Genomic DNA, 17,682 nt, shown 5'->3' on the forward strand with positions numbered 1-17,682 from the left:
GGTTTTAGTCTGGCACTTTCTCCAGCAGCCCTTCTTCATCTTTCATATTTGCTGAATAAATTGAAAGACAAAACCTTATCCTATTGAATTAGTTAGAGTCTTCCAGAGAAACGGAACCAATAAGTTCAAAACCTGCTGCCCTGTGGACTGGCAGACAGAAACAAAAGAGAGCTGATGTGCAGATGCAGTTTGAAGGCAGTCGCTGGAGAATTCTCTCTGCCTGGGGGAGGTCAGTCTTTTTAATTCTATTCCGGGCTTCAACTGATTGGATAAGTCCCATTCACATTATGAAGGACAATCTGATCCAGATTTCACTGATTTAAGTGTTGATATCATCCAAAAATATCCTCAAGTTGGCGTATAAAATTAACCATCATAAGCCCACCCCAGTCAACTTTGCACCCATATATATTTCTTTAAACCATATTTTATTTCCCATTAAATACAATAACAACATTATACATCCACCTGACATATTATAACAGCTGTGTGCAGCTGGAAATTCGCTAAGACTTTCCCCAGAACAGGATGCAAAATCTTTGGCTGATGTCTACTCTTCTCTGGTATCTTATAACTTAAATACTATGGTGCAAAGTTAACAATACTTAAATACTATAAAGTCAGTCCATCTTATGTTACATGATAAGGTGATGAGAGAGAGAAGAAAATAGAGATATTCATATACCTAAGTATGGATATACAGTTGACCCTTGAACAACATGAGTATGAACTGTGCTGATACACTTATATTTGGATTTTTTTCCACTCTTGCCATCCAAGACAGTAAGACCAGTCTCTCCTGTTCTACCTCCTCAGCCTACTCAATGTGAAGATGATGAGTACAAAGACTTTTATGATGATCCACTTCCACCTAATGAATGGTAAATATATTTTCTCTTCCTTATGACTTTCTTAATAACATTTTCTTTTCTTTAGCTTATTTATTGTAAGAATACCACATATAATACATGTAACATTCAAAATCTGCGTTAGTCATCTGTTTATGTCATCCATAAGGCTTCTGGTCAACAGTAGGCTACTAGTAGTTAAGTTCTGGGAACTCAAAAGTCACACGTGAATTTTTGACTGTATGGGGGTCGGTGCCTCAACCCCCATCTTGTTCAAGAGTCAACTGTATAAGCGTGCACACGTGTGCACACAGACACACACACACACACACACACACACACAACCATATTCATAACAAAATAAAGAGGAACTATTCCTGACCATTATGACAACCACAGGCCTCATTTATGTAAAATGGTCACAGGGTCATAGCTGGTATTCACGACTACCATCTGTCACTATCCATTCTGTTTTCTTTGCTTTCAGCAAGCACTTGACCTGGTTATAGTTCTTTACCATGTCGAGTGACCCAAACCAATCCTGAAGGGTCTGGGCATTAGTACTCCTATCTCATTGGTCGTTGTAGTTTTCCATTGACTTTCATCACAAAGTATGGTAATCCTAAGAGATTCCCTAGGGTATGTCCTGTATTCCACACGTGCTTTTTCTTACTTCCATTGTGAAATGGCAGTCCAGTTTTTCTTTGTTAATCAGGATCAGTCACCCAAGCCAGCCCAGTAACCCTTCCTTTGCCTGTTGATTCAGAGGCATGAATAGTCCAAAATGGGCTTAGTGGCAATTTAACTTTTATTTCAGTGAGGTAATTGTTAGATTTTATGATGGAAGCACTCCTCCCTTTGGAACGAAGACTTTTAGGACAGCAGAATATAAGGTCATGAAGACAAGAAGTAAACATTTTGCTACTGAGTCACTAGGAGCAAAAAGATTCATGCCACTCCCATTTTTCACCCTTCATTTCCCAGACCTCTGAGTCTTGGCTATGAGAGAAACAGCAACACATATTGGACATTTTTTCAGAGCATATGTAGCCTACTGGATAACTTTTCAACAGGCCTAAAATGTATTATCATCTAGTTGGCAATGCAATTGAGTCTTTAAAAGGCCATTCCATAGATCTATCAATTCAGCTGTTTCAGCATAGCAGGGAACATGATAAGACCAGTAAATTTCAGAAGCATGGCCCTATAGCTCACTTCATTTGCTGTGAAATGAGTTCCTTAATCAAAAACAATGCTATTTGAAATAACATGATGGTGGATAGACATTTTGTATGTCCATGGATGGAAGATTTGGAAGAAGCATTGTGTGCAGGGAAGAAAAATGCATATCCAAAGTAAATGTCCATTCCAGTAAGAACCAAACAGTGTTCCTTCTAAAACAGAAGTAGTCAAATGTAGTAAGTATGCCACCAGGTAGCTAGCTAATCACCCTGGGGAATGGTGTCATTTTGTAGACTCAGTGTTGGTCTCTGCTGCTGGCAGATTGGGCACTCAGCAGTGACTGTAGCCACGTCACCTTGGTGAGTGGAAGTTTGTGTTACTGAGCTTATGCACAATTTTCATCCCTGTTACCCTGGCCAATTTGTTCATCCCATTGGGCAATGATAGAGGTCTCTGGAGAGAGGAGCAGACTGGTATTCACTGAACAAGTCATTCTACGCACTTGATTATTAAATCTCCTTCCACTGAAGTTTCCTTCTGGTGAACATTCACATGAGTCACAAATATCTTCATGTTTTTTGCCCCTTCAGAGAGGTCTACACACCTATCTCTCCTGTAGACTTGTTACACCCGAGCAAGTTTAAACAGAAGTGCCACACTCTGAGTTTGTTGAGAGTCCACTTTTAATGCCAGGGTCTGAGAGTCAGCTAGAGCTCAAACCTCTCGGCCACAAACAAAGGGCAGTCAACATTTTTATACCAGTTTAGGGTCAGGGGACAGTAAGCAGATTATTACAGAAGCAGAAGGAGCAGGTTAGGGGAATGAGGGGGGTACCTAACAAAAAAGTTCTACTTAAAGTTGCTTTTTCACTCAGGATGTGGGGTGAGCAGTTGCACGGTTGCAAGTACAGGACGTACAGGCTAGTGGGCCCTGTTTCTCAGAAAATTGGTTACAAAGATGCCAGGTGTCTCAGACCACAAGCTCTCAGAACAGAATGCCCTACATAGCTCAGAGTGGGCAACATAGCTCAGGGTAGGCAAAATGGAATTAGCAGGGTTGTTTAAAATGTATTTATTACAGCCAACCTTGGGTATTTCATTCCCCATTGATGTTTTGGCAGAATCAAATCATGGATTCCTCAGTGGTATCCAAGGGATAATAGTGGGTTCTGAGATACATGAGGCTGACAGAGGCTATACGCTGTTTGATGAATTTTAGGAGCCAATTTAGTATACATGGCCCAAAAGTTAGACCTCAAAGAAGGAGGAGCAGGAGGTGATTAGGATGGTTATCTCTGACTTTCTGGAGGGTGTCCCTATTGACTCCAGACTTGTTAGCATAGAAACAACAGCTTTCCCTTAAGGCAGCACAGAGTTCGCCTTGGGACATAAATAACAAATCTAAGCCCCGGAGGTTTTGAAGGACCCTCTCAGCCAGAGAGTCTAATTGGGCATCTAACATGTCTATGGCAGACTGAATTCCTTGTAGATCAGAGTCAGCACGTTGGGAGATTGATACTAGTTCAGTTTCTCTTCAAATTAGAGCTGCAGTTCCCAGGGCGGTGGAGCCTGCTACACCAAGTCGTACCGAGAGGGGCACCAGCAGTGGGGCCGCGGCTGAACCTGGAGTGTAGCTTCGGCAGGGCGAGGAGGTGTTGTCCTTCCGGTTCACCGTAGGCATATACTCGGGGAAGTAGCTATGCCAAGTCCTACCAAGAGGGGCACCAGAAGTGGGGCCCCGCGGCTGAACCTGGAGAGTAGCCCCAGCAGGGCGAGGAGGTGTTATCCTTCCGGTTCACCATACGCATATACTCGGGGAAGGAGCTATGCCAAGTCCTACCAAGAGGGGCACCAGAAGTGGGGCCGCGCGGCTGAACCTGGAGAGTAGCCCCGGCAGGGCGAGGAAGTGTTGTCCTTCCGGTTCACGGTATGCATATATGGAGTGCAGCCCCGGCGGGGCGAGGAGGTGTTGTCCTTCCGGCCCACTGTATGCATATACTTGGGGAAGTACATGGACTAAGACACACGGTTCAGGACTTGCTTCTGGAGTTGTTCCGTTTATGCAGCGGGCAAGACCGGAGGTGCAGGCCAACCAAGTGCCGTTAGGAGGTCTATAGGATAACGAAGAATTCATAACAGTGAGTAAAGATTTATTACATGTGGTTTGAAACGGAGAGGCAGACACGTTATATTAGAACTGGTTAAGCAGGAAGCATTTCCAGCACTATCACCCAGAGTGAGTGAACGGGAAGGCTTATTGCAGGGAGGGGACTTGAGTGAGATAGGCTTTTCTACCCCGACTCCTATATAGTATGGGGGTTTTACCTTTAGGCGTAACCAACCGTCCTGGGCCAACTCAGGCCGGGTGGTATTTAGAAGCTTATGCATGTCAGTCAGGATTGTAAGGGTCGTTGCTGAGTTTAAAATGAGGAAACTGAGGCCAGTATAAGAAAATTAAATGTCAATTTATTCAGCTCCCCGGCGAGGTTCTCTGGTCCGGGGAAAGGAGGCCAGAGGGGTCGCGCTGACTTCCTGGGGTGGGGGGAGGGGAGGTTGTGGCTAGGAGGAAGGAGCAGCAGCTGGGTCCAGGGGAGCGGGATTGAGATGGGGTGGGTCGCTATTGGTTGGCCGGTTGTTGGGCGGGTTTTCCGGTGCGAGAGCCTGCCAGGGTTGCATTAGCGGGAGCCTTCCAGGGGAGCCAGGTGGCAGAGCTAAGTGCCGAGTGCAGAGCCTGGTGCAGAGCCTGATGCTGGGTGCACAGGTGGGTGTGTCTGGCCTTCCGGCGAGGCAGCTGGCCTTACAAGGATGTTCGTCAAGCTCAGGGCTAAATGAGGCTTAGGCTCAAGCCCGGAGACTAGGCTGGGGCAGGCTGGTTGAAATCTTTTTAACTAGGGATAAGGCTGAAACATAGGGTCTCTTAAGTCTACTATGGGCCCAGTAGGGTTCGGCGGTCTCCAGTACGTAAGAACTTTCTTTTGGATTACGAAGTTCCTGGATCTCGTCCAGTTACATCTAGTCTGAGTCCCCAGGTCATTCCTATGGTCCAGTAGAAGGCAGAGGGATTGTGGATAGTTAAGTACAGGGGGTTACAGGATTTCATTGAGTACGTGTTAGGACGGGCAGCACGGGCTAAGGAGAGGGTTGAAGATTTTGCTGGTCCTCCCCTCCCCCCCAATAGGTGGCTAGAGTTATACAGGACCAATATGGGCAAAAATATTCATCTGCTGGCAATTTACATCTGAGGGGTTTCCAGAACACAGGTAAAAGTTTATTGACTGAAGTTCCTTTTCCTCTTTGAAAGATATTCCACATCCCAGGAAAGGTACCCCGAGTGAAACCCACTGTGGGGCACTGACAGGAGGGCTAGCCTCTGGGAATAGGGCACACAGGTCAACTTGGAGGATTAACTCTGCATGGGACAGTGTCCCCTTCCAAGTAGTATTATTAACCACTTGTCCTATTTGGAAAGAAGTAATGAGGAAGGAATAAGTGTGCTCATCAGGGGCCTGGAGTTGGCGCGTGGTGACAGGTATAAAAAAGAGGGAGAAGGAAAAGCAAACTGAGGGTTACTCGGGGGTTTTCAATCTTTCTAAGCGCAGTCTTAAAGGAGTGGGTCCTGGCTCAGGGACGCATGTTGCTTATTCAGTCTTGGTGGTGGACTTTGCATGGGAGCAGTGGATCCAGGTTGGAATACCATCAACCTTTAAGGCAGTGGGGGTTGTCAGGATCTCAGTGTAGGGTCCCTTCCACGATGGGATAAGTCCTTCCTTCTGGAACTTTTTGACATATACAAGGTCTCCTAGGTGGAAGAGATGATCAGATGATGGTGGGTTAGGAGCAGGGGTTGAGTTTGTTTCTTGAACAAGTGGCTGGATAAAGTCTTGTATCTGTTGGCGAGACTGTAAGTTCTGTAACAGGTTAGCATGAGAGATTTCTGCCAAATGAACATACTTTAACTTTGGTAAAATAGGGGATGCTGTGCCAAACATAATTTCATGTGTGGTGAATTCTTCCCTATAAGGAGGGCATCTAGTTCTGTTCTAAGGAGTGGGAGGGGAAGAAGGTTTGTCCAGCTTTCACTGGTCTCTAGAACGAGTTTTGTAAGGGTGTCCTTTAAAGTTTGGTTCATGCATTCAACCTGTCCAGAGCTCTGTGGCCTGTAGGTGCAATGTAGTTTCCATCTGACATTTAGTGTCCCACTGACCACCTGAGTGATGGATGAGGCCAAGGCCGGACCATTATCTGACCCAATGGCAGCTGGCAGCCAGTATCAGGGAATGATTTCATTTAATAAAATTTTTATTACTGTAGAGGCAGTTTCATTTCTAGTGGCAAATGTCTCAGTCCATCCAGAAAAAGTGTCTACTATTACCAGGATATACTTATATCCAGCCCAGTATGATTTTATTTCTGTAAAATCTGTTTCCCCTCTCTCTCCGGGGCTGCACCCCCGGAGGTGGCAGCGCAGTTTAGGTTTTGGACCTTGCCTGGCATTCACTTGTGCGCAGGCCATGCAGCTGTCAGCTGCCAGTGTAGTCAAGTCTTGGAGGTGGGGGATTTTAAAATGGTCCCGTAGAAGTTGTACCAACTTGATTTCTCCTAGATGTGTGGTGGAATAAACTTGGCTCACTAGGGCACTCCGTAGAGGCTCAGGTGGGAAGATTTTTGAGTCTGGCAGGATTCACCATCCATTTTGGTTTTTGTTGGCCCGAAGATCCGATTCTTGTCTTTCTTCCTCTGGAGAGTATGTCAGACGATCGGTCACATCTGGCTGTGGGTCGGATATGACTGGCAACATAGTCAGTGGGGTGACAGGAAGGACGGCGGCTCCTTGGGCTGCAGAGTCTGTTTTCTGATTTTCCTGGGCGATGGTCATTTCGTCTCCCTGGTGTACTTTGTAGTGGATCACAGAGACCTGATGGGGAAGCCACACAGCCTCAAGCAGGGCCAGAATTTCTTCTTTGTTTTTGATAGTTTTTCCTGCAGAAGTAAGTAGTCTCCTTTCCTGGTATATGGCCCCATGTACATGCACGGTAGCAAAGGCATACCGGCTGTCAGTGTAAATGTTTACCCGCTTGTCTTTTGCCCAACAAAGGGCCTGGGTGAGAGCTATTAATTCAGTTTTCCATACGGAGATGCCAACCAGTAGTGCTTGAGCCCAGAGAATATTGGTCTCAGTTGTGACAGCTGCGCCGGCCATATGCACCTCCTGGTTGATAAAGCTGCTTCCATCGGTGAACAAAGTGGCATCCACTTGTTTTAGAGGGGTATCCTGCAAGTTCAGCCTGCTGGTTTCTGTGACCGCCAGTATTTCTTAGCAGTCATGGATGGGAGCAGAGAGGTCCGGGTCCAGGAGCAAAGTTGCTGGATTTCGACACTGCGCAGGATGGAAAGTTAGCCTGGGCTGGTCCAGTAGCAGGCTCTGGTACTGTAGGATCCGTGAGTTTGACGTCCATTTTCCCAAGGTACTTCTGAGCAGGATTTCCACTTCATGGAGTGCCGGAAAGGCCAATTTGGTCCGTGCCCAGTGGTGATACAATAGCTCACTGGGGCCTCCGAATGTTATACCCAAGCGAGTTTAAACAGAAGCACCATGCTCTGAGTTTCTTGAGAGTCCACTTTTAATGCCAGCGTACGAGAGTCAGCTAGAGCTCGAACCTCTCGGGCACAAACAAAGGACAGTCAACATTTTTATACCGGTTTGGGATCTGGGGTGGTAAGCAGATTATTACAGAAGCAGAAGGAGCAGGTTAGGGGAAGGGGGGGTGCCTAACAAAAAAGTTCCACTTAAAGTTGCTTTTTCACTCAGGATGTGGGGTGAGCAGTTGCACGGTTGCAAGTACAGGAGGTATAGGCCAGTGGGCCCTGTTTCTCAGAAAATTGGTTACAAAGATGGCAGGTGTGTCAGACCACAAGGTCTCAGAACAGAATGCCCTACATAGCTCAGGGTGGGCAAAATGGAGTTAGCAGGATTATTTAAAATGTATTTATTACAGCCATGCTAGGGTATTTCAGACTGTTTTGTCATTAATTTTCTGATTGGAAAAGACCCTGATCATTCAGCCAAACCATTGGCCATAGCCTGTGAATCAGTATGTAGTCACCTACAGGAGCACCCAAACCTGTCACTTCCAAACAGCATTGCTAACTGCCACCGACAATTAACACACCATTGCATCTGCTGAATCATATGGCTCACTTGCACATATGGGAGCTTAAATGGCAGCCTGGAACTGTTGCAGAGTTTTCGTTTATTCTGGGTCTCATTCAAAATCAGCAACTTTTTGGATCACTCATCCTTTTCTTTTCCCACTTTATCGAGTAACATTAGAAGTGTAACAACAACAACAACAAAAACTTAAGCACGTTACAATTTTAAAGGATTTATTTGAGCATTCGACAATTTATGAATTGGGAAAAACCAGACTGAAAGTGGTTTACCATTCCATTGAGAGGAACAAAAAGGAAATTTTTATGTTTGCAAAATCAAGATAAATATATTTGATTGCTCAAAGTGGAAAGTACTCAGAGGTCGGTTGGTGGTTTCTCATTATTATAATTTCTCATTAACTTAAGTTACACTTAAGTTTTGTTTTACTGTTTACATTTGTTTTGCTTATGCAGTAATCTAAATTTCTGGGCTATCAAAGCCCAATGGCCTCAGTATTCCAGGATCTCTCAGATATTTGTTTCTTAGAAGCATTTGATTATGATTATATATTGTTGATATTTTGTGTATCTATATTGCCAGATCACACCATGAACTATCTTTACTACTGAAAATAGTTGTTAGTGACATTAAATCTAATCAGGTTACAGATCTAATTGTGGAAAACCCAAAACCAATTCAGAAAATTTGCCCTTAAGAGTTTGTTCCTCTAGAACCACTCTCAGTACCAAAATCTGTATTAGTCAGGGTTCTCCACAAAAACAAAACCAATGAGGTGTGTGTGTGTGTGCGTGTGTATGGCATGTATGTGTGATATATGTAATATGTATATACTACTTCCACCTCTACTAGTTCTGTCAGGGTCAATAGCATTTTCTGCTGCTTCTTTCAAGGGCACAACTTTCTCAGTTTACTACTTAAAAATTGATATTGTTTAGCATTCTGTTCACATTGTACATGCCCAGGCTTTAATTATCCTTTCATGTATTCAGAAAAATTTAAATATCTGCTCTGTGCTGTCTACTGAGTATGAGCAGGACATACAGTGCAATAAAAAAGAGATTATTTTTCTCCCCGATAGAGCTTATGCACTAAAAATGAATACAGGCATATTTTTTTTGAATCATACAAATAAATTTTCTATGAAGTAAAGGAATATAATTTTTAATAAAATATGTAAAATACTTGAACCTAGGCTGAAGAAACCAAGGAAGACTGAATAGATATTCTGTATAAGCTAAGATATAAATGTAGTGTAGAATTTACTTGGTCTAAGGTTTAAAGGAGTTTAACATAAGCATGTTCCAGCAGAATAGCATGTGTAATAACATTGCAGCATTAGAGCTTATTACAATTATATTTTCTTATTTCTTACTATTATTATATTGCTGCTACTACTACTTGTACCTCTACCAGTTCTAGTATTACTACTACTAACTACATATTTGTGATTTCTAATCTACTTCTGAATATGTATCAATCTTGAGCTACAGATCAATATTTCCAACTTCCTATATATTGAACATTTTCATATTGAAATAACTTCTAAGGCAAGGGAAATCCTGGCTCAGCCTTCCACAGGGAATTGTTACAGTTAGGCCACGGGGAGTGATGTGAGGAATTGAGGAATTCTAGAGAGGATGTGTAGAAGCAGGGGAGGCTTTTTATGTGATCCCTGCCCAGTCAGTCTCATGGAAAGAGTAGTAAACATTCTGAAAGTATTTCAAATTCAATGTGCTTTTATTACTGCCTGACAATATGGGGTAGTAAATGACTGTGGATTTTGGAATCACAGTCCCTTGATATGTTTAACCTTGAGTCAGTAATTTTATCTGTTTCTTCTTTTTATAAAATGGATATTATAATATCTGTTTCATGGGAATGCTTTAAAAACCAAAGTAGATAATTGATAAATGCCACCTAGCACAGCACCTGGCACAAAGTAGGCACATAAAAAGTCAATTCTTTTCATTCTCTTTTTCACTGCTAGAAAAATGCATACTCATATTTCAAAGAAAAGATCATATTTCATCTCATTTCTGGGAACAATTCAATTGTATTCTCCACAGCACTTCATACAACTCTCTTTTAATATTGTTGATTCTATTTTGTTATTACCTATTTTCCATTCTGCCTACCAGTTATTCAGGAAGTTTCTCATGGGCAAGGCTTATATCAGGCACATCACATTACTCCCATAACTAGTCTTATATTTGACATCTAATAAGTGTTTATTATTTGTTACATTAAACAGCTTTTACTCATGCCTTGTATTTGACTAAAATCTATAAGTCAACAGAATAAAGCTATGATATCTATGTTTTAACTTACTTTCCAAAAATGTAACTAATTTCAATAAATTCTGGACTACTTTCTTGCCCTAAAAAATACCTGTTTAAAATTGTGTCTATTACCACATTTTTTCCCTTAACAACTAATACTGCAACTATGAAAGTCACTTTCCAAGATGGCCCCCAGTGATCCCTTGCTTCAGCAATTTAAGTCCTTGTGCATTTTCCTGACACACTGACTCTGGAATAGCTCTGTTACTCACACAGCAGTACTTCAAGAACAATCAATGAGTCAAAGTAACATTGATGGCTAAGGCTTAAGAGATCTGCAGCTTTTTGAAACTCCATCTCTATGTTTTGTGAGGAAGCAGCCATGTGTAGAGGCCCACAGAAAGGAAAATGGTGCCTCAACAGATCTAACAGCTGCTGGCCATCACTAATGACCAGCTATGTGAGTGAAGCCGCTTTGGACCTTCTGGCCTTTCCAATGTCTTGAATAATATCATTTTAAGTGGAAGATCCTCCCAGTCAACCAACACAATTGTGGGAATTAAAAAAATATTGCTGTAAGCCACCCGAGTTTTGAGATAATTTGTTGTACAGTAATAAATAACCAGAACAGTGAACAATGCAATGATAGTAGTGATCTTACATAGCAACCTTTCAAATAGGAATGGTAGGGACCATAGCAGTCATACAATCTGATTACATCAGAGGTTTCCATTTTCTTGTCTGCTTTTGTTTCAGGTGGCAATCTAGCCTCTGCTTAATGTCCAGGTATGTCAATAAACTCACCACCTGTTAAAACAGTTGACTCAACTTTTGGATAACTCTATTCAAATGTAGTTTTGTTCTTTTTTTTAATTTGGAAACTCTCTTTCCTATAATTACTGCTCATTTAGTTCTATATCTATCCCTATGGTCAACTATGATAAACCACTCTACCCACTCCTTCACCAGCCACATATTTTCTTCTTTTGTGACTCAGTTAGGTTTTTTATTCTTCTGATTTTTAACCTCAGAATATGCTGTAGTTGTCCACATACCTTTTACAACAGAAAGCACTTCTTTAGGGGCGGCCCATTTTGTGCTGGGAAGAATGAATATCATCATTTACTTAGGGATGTTAAGTGAATTTGTTTGGAACTTTATATTTTTCAAAACATCCCATCGTATTAACTCATATATTTCTAATGTCAATTCTGTAAAGTAGGGTTGGACATTTCTTTATATTCTTGTAATAAAAGATAAATAAACTGAGACCAAAAAAGACTAAGAAACACTTTCAGACTGCAGTCAGATATTTCTGCATCCTAAGTTAGAATTGTATTTTGTTTAGTGCTGTTCTGATTTGTTTCTACCTCAGTTCCATCAAGTGTAAAGAAATAATAGTGAAGAGACATTCTTCCTCAGCTGTACCCTCACCAAGAAATGATTACATTTTATATAGGTAACAGGTAAAATACTGGCTAAGGTTATTACTTTTTATAAGATTTTTTCAGTCTTGCTGAAGGTGAAGCTACTGGTATGAATATCTTAGAAGTTTTACTTGTCTATCTCCTTGGGCAGCCAAGTATCTGACTAAAAGCATGGATCGACAAATGTTTAAAGAATAAAAAACCGTTTAGCTTGTCTTCATGGATTATTGCATGTGGATCATAATTCACAATTCAATAAATAGAATAGAGTGTTCGAAGTATATTTCTTTTGAAGCTCTGGTAGATCACTGGTTGTGATACCATTTTGTACAATAACCAAATGATTTCATGTTAGTCATGATTATTTCAGATGTAAAAGAGACTATTGGCCGCTTTCATACCTAAAGATTTCCTGGACACATTATATAAATAGTTAAATTATACAAACTGAGCAAGATACACCTATCTAACAAGTATAGGTGAATGTATAAATTTATGTGCATATCTCTGTGTGTGGCTATTTCAGTGGATTCAATCCAAGATAGCAACACACACATTAGTTAAAATACTCAAATGCATATTTAGTTTTACAAATTAATCTATCATCTCAAATTTTAGTTCTTTCAGTTAGTTTGAAGCAATATTTCATAGAATAAAATAATGGACTTTAATTTTTTTTTTTTTTTTTTTTTTTGAGAAGCAGTCGTGCTCTGTTGCCCAGGCTGGAGTGCAATGGCATAATCTTGGTTCACTGCAACCTCTGCCTCCTGAGTTCAAGTGATTCTCCTGCCTCAGGCTCCTGAGCAGGGATGGCAGGCACATGCCACTATGCCTGGTTAATTTTTGTATTTTTAGTAGAGACAGGGTTTAGTCATGTTGGCCAGACTACTCTCAAACTCTTGACCTCAAGTGGTCCACATGCCTCAACCTCCCAAAGTGCTGGGATTATAGGCATGAGCCATGGTGCCCGGCTGGCCTTTAATTTTTATAGATAAATATTCTTATTGTTTTATGTAAGAACTGAAAACAATATTTTTAGAAGAATTTGAGGAGAGATTTGATTGAATCCTATTTTTATTTTGGGAAAATTGTCAAGAAAATATGAAAATGAGAATTTCCTTCCGATGCAAAGAAATCTCTATAAAGCTATCTGAACAACCGTTCTGTTTATATGGGTACCTTCTTTTGCCTTTGGATAACTAGATTTTTTTCCTGACAATCTTCACCTATTTTAAAAGATTTCTCAATTTCTCCATTCTTTCAGATTACTTTAATATATTCTCTTTTAAATCATTTTTCTAACATTTCATAGTTATTTTTAATTGAACATGTGACCAGTTTTGTATTTGTGAGTGTTGGTTTAAGGCCAGCAAATCACTACCTTTAGCATGCCCAGTGATTTCAAGCCAGCTCCCACTTGTACTGGCATTAGTTACAGCTCTCCTCAATCTTTAATCAATTTCATCCTTTAAAAAAAAAAAAAAAAAAAAGACAAGATTTAACACAATGTTTAAATAATAGCACAAAACCAGTAATAGTGTAAAGTGTGATGACCTTGCCAAACTGAATTGATGTAACAGGGGGAAACATATTAGTTAGCTAATATCCAGTGCCCCTAATCATTTTAAGAAAGGTTTAATGGTGTTAGTGTTCATATGTGGAAGAATTAGATGAATCCAGGGGTCTTTTAAATCAATTTTTAGGTTCCTACAATGTTCCGGGACTTATATCAGCTGCTTTCAAATAGTACTGGATAATATTTTGTTTTTTTCAGTTGAGGACACTGAATTCTGAGATGTTACATGTGATGCTCGAGAACATAAAGTCAGCAAATGGCAGAGCTGAGAGTTACACCAAATACCTGATTTATGAACCCCACTTGTTTTTTAATACCTTTCATCCTAAGCAGAAGTCAGGGGACTTAAGTTCTACCACTTATTTTGTTGTTAAATAGCTGTGACCCCTTATCTGACTATATGATCACCAATAAAACACTTATTCTCTAGCTTCCTTTTGCATGCAAAGTGGTATTTAGATGAGGTCAACCTACATTTTATGGAAATGTGTAGGAGCATATGGTTTGTAGTGGGATTTTGAACCATCTATCTCAGTTCCAAATGCACTTATCAATTTTATTTCCTAGAGTCCCACAAACTATTGCATTTAAAGAAAGAATTCTGCTACCATAAAAAAAAATCCATTGGTAATTTATTTTTGCATTTGTTGATCATGCTCACTCTTCAAGAAAGGGCCAGTTAATTAACTCAGTGAAACTTTTCTGATCTTCCCTGTTAGATGAAGACACCCTTGCTCAGAACTACCACAGACATAAATCTCAAAGTATTTACTGTGTTCCAGTTAGCAATTTAGAACATTTCAATTCACATGCAGATGTGCCCTAAGGATAGAACCTTTATTTTCTGTCCCCTGTAAGGCTGACCAGTCATAAGTACTACTTGAGTAATACAAATGAATGAATAAATGGTCACAAAAGTATCTCATAGCTCTGAAACTTCATATATATTAATCTGATTTTCACACTAGTAACTATTTTTCCTCAGAGCAAAATATATTAGTCTTGCAAATAAATTAATGCTTTTAAAAATACATAATTACATATTTCTTACTCAGATTTAAAATACAGGTTGACCCTTGAACAACACAGGTTTGAACTGCAGGAACCCACTTATTCTTGTATTTTTTTCAATAAATACAGTCAGGCCCTTTGAATGGGTGATTCCACATTTGCAACCAATAGCAGATGGAAAGTAAAATTATTCTCAGAATGCGAAACCCTAAAGACTCACTTTTCATATGTGCAAATTTTACAGGGAGAACTGCAAGAATGCAGCTTGCATGGATTTTGGTGTCCAAGGCAGTCCTGGAATTAATCCCCTGTGGAAACCAAAGGATGACCGTATATATTTTGGAAAATAATAAGCTTAGAAAAGTTTCAAAATTAATGTCAAATAGTTTATTTTTTAGCTTTAATCCATGCCTCTGCTGAACAAAAGTGAAGACTAAAAAAGCAGAAAATAAATCAATCTATTTAAATGATCTCATCATAAGCCACACTGCATGACATATATTCCAAAATTTTCTTAAGATTGATGAAATGTTATAAGAGCTTTTCATTCTGTTTCTCAACTGTTATGTATCTACACTGATTTTGGGATTTGTGTCTATATGTGTGTGCATACATACACATGCATACGTATATATGTATGTATGCATATTTGTATAGGCGCATCTATATGTATCTATCAATCTATCAGTCTATCTATCTATCAATCATCTGATCTGTTTATCTTTTGTGGCAGGCCCGTAAGGCTATTTCTAGGAAGAAATGGGGGAAATCAGGTGGCAATTGACCCTGTTTCTATGGTTGTATATCTAGGTTTTTCTGTGTAAATAGATATTATATTCTACTCCTTTAGCCTCAATGTCAGCGCTACTGATGGCCGTCAATACCCATGAAGGTCATTACCTGCTATGGATAAGATTTCACCTATCTTAACCAAGCCAAAAGTCCTTATAAAGTTTTCAAGGGTAATACAGGCAGGTGTTAAGGAAGTTGTTGAAAAGTCTTAGGGTCCAGATGTGTGTGTGTGTATTGGTGGGGTATGGAGGAAGGAAGCATCAGGCAGTGGCGTTTGAGTCATGATACCAGGGTCACACACTCATATGTCATTTTCTTTTCTTTCATATTTACCCCTCACCACTGTTTTCCTTAACCTTACCCACTGCCCTATTTCCTTGTACTCTTTATCCTGGAGCCTCCCAAACTTCTCTGTAAAGGCAATCCATTTCTAGGGTTTTTTTACAACTCAAAAATTATAAAATCATAAATTGCAGCTTAAAAATTATAAAATCATAGACTGATTATAAAATCATAGGGTCACTCATTTTTCTTCTCTACCATATTCTATCTGACTTGGCAGGAGGAATAAGTGTAGGCTTCTTCCGACTTTACTGACAGTCCATGAAAGTCAGTCTCATAAGTAGGGTTGGGTGGGAGCATTGTGAGGGGCTTCCACTATGGTCTCAAATAGAATGAATGCATCTGAAATTCAAAACACCTCACTGCAAGAGTACTAAGTGATTTCTGAAGGCTTTCATTTTTCTTTACAAGAAATCTCTACTTGTATCCATTCAACTAATTTTTATGGAACTCACTATGTACCAAATACTGTGCTAAGGACTGGAAACACTATCACAAACAAAAATACATGTGGATGCCCTTTAAGTGTTCATGAATGAGAAATTCATATTTAAATAACCACAAAATATTTGTTAAATTATAACTATAATAATTATGAAGGAGAAATATGTGCTAGGAGAACAGATAATGTGGGTTTCATTGCATGAAGATGTCAGTGAAGGTTTTCTTAAAGACATGTAGATTAAGCTGGAATCTACCCATGTATCAGATTTGTTCCTCTTAGTGTACAATATATAGATATTCACTAGGCTAAGAGATTTCCAGAAGAAAAAATACTTCTGCAGTGGGAGTGAGATAATACAATGCAGAGATGACAGAGGCAGGAGCAGTTAGAGTGGAAGCAAGGTGAAATGTGGTTTAAGATAATGATGGATAGAAAAGTGGGGTACTGGCCATAAAGGAGCTATATAGATCATGGCAAGAAAGTCTGTCTTGTATCTAAGAAGATAGTTCAATCTTCAAATGTTTAAACTGAAATGGAGATAGAGAAGATTGCTACTTTACAAGATAGCTCTAGTTACAGGTAGAAATTAGAAAGGTGCAGGTTATTGGGAAGAAGAAATTGAAAAGTCAAGGAGACTTACTGAAGATCTTTCAAAGGGAAACTGGCATGACTAAAAGTGTTTAAGTTTGTATCAGTGAGGGATTCTTCCTCTTCGTTTTTTATTATTTTCTAAAAATCAAATATGGGGGAAATATGGCTAATTGAAATTCCAGACAAGTCAGGTATCAGTTAATTGAATTTTTACTGCACTTGCACCGTCAGTTTCAATGCTTTTAATGAAATAGAATATGCTGTCTTTGGAATTTAAATGTGTCTGTTTTATTTCAAGCCATGTCATCTTCCATTTCTACCGTAGATTGCTATCTGTAAAGCTTCTTTAAGTGTTCTTCTAAAAATAACCAATAATCCGTGTATTAGTCATTTTTCCCCTAGTGGATAAATTATAACAATTTTAGTTTTGTTGTTATAAATAAATAGTCCTTGGAACCAAGGAAAAAAATAGGTAAAGCCCTTTTCTCAATGACCGATAGGGCACTAAGAGTGATAGTATGTATTCAATACAAGTTTATTTTAAAAATACTTCTAACAGCTTAATGGCTTATCATCATAGAGTACTCTGTGGTTTTCTACAAGGCAATACTTAGCAGTGAAATCTGAATTTAACCTGAGATAATATTATAAAATAGACATTCTGTTATTTTTATTTTGTTAAATAATTTGAAAATATCTGAATATGAAGAGATTAATGGTTTTTTCCTCCGTTGGAAGAAAAATCAAATCAAATTGAAGCTATAGAATTTGTTTTTAGGTTTATAGAGCTCAATTCTCTCACTGAAAATTCACATCTAAAAATTCTATTTTTCTGATTAAGACAATTGGAAAACACTATATAAATAAGCCGAAGTCAGCATGTGACAGTTCTACTCGAGAGCTTAGGTAAAGTTGAATGACAGTTGTTAATAAGACTAGCAGAACCCTCCCTGGAGATGGAGTACTGATAGCCACCTGTCCAGGAAGGTTAAAAGATCACTCCATCTGGAGACAGAGA

The 17,682-nt window shown here is 39.7% G+C and overlaps 1 long non-coding RNA gene across 1 annotated transcript; it reads left to right on the top strand.

Annotated features, from left to right (window-relative positions):
* Window positions 1-2,962: 2,962 nt before the first annotated feature.
* Window positions 2,963-8,388, top strand: LOC116533051. The gene is made up of 3 exons (XR_004261057.1): window positions 2,963-2,994; window positions 5,208-5,216; window positions 7,938-8,388. It is a non-coding gene; the product is annotated as an uncharacterized LOC116533051 (long non-coding RNA).
* Window positions 8,389-17,682: the final 9,294 nt, after the last annotated feature.

The sequence above is a fragment of the Sapajus apella genome, unplaced genomic scaffold, assembly GCF_009761245.1.
Source record: "Sapajus apella isolate SASKATOON/1434 unplaced genomic scaffold, GSC_monkey_1.0 scaffold78, whole genome shotgun sequence".
Classification (NCBI taxonomy): Eukaryota; Metazoa; Chordata; class Mammalia; order Primates; family Cebidae; genus Sapajus; species Sapajus apella.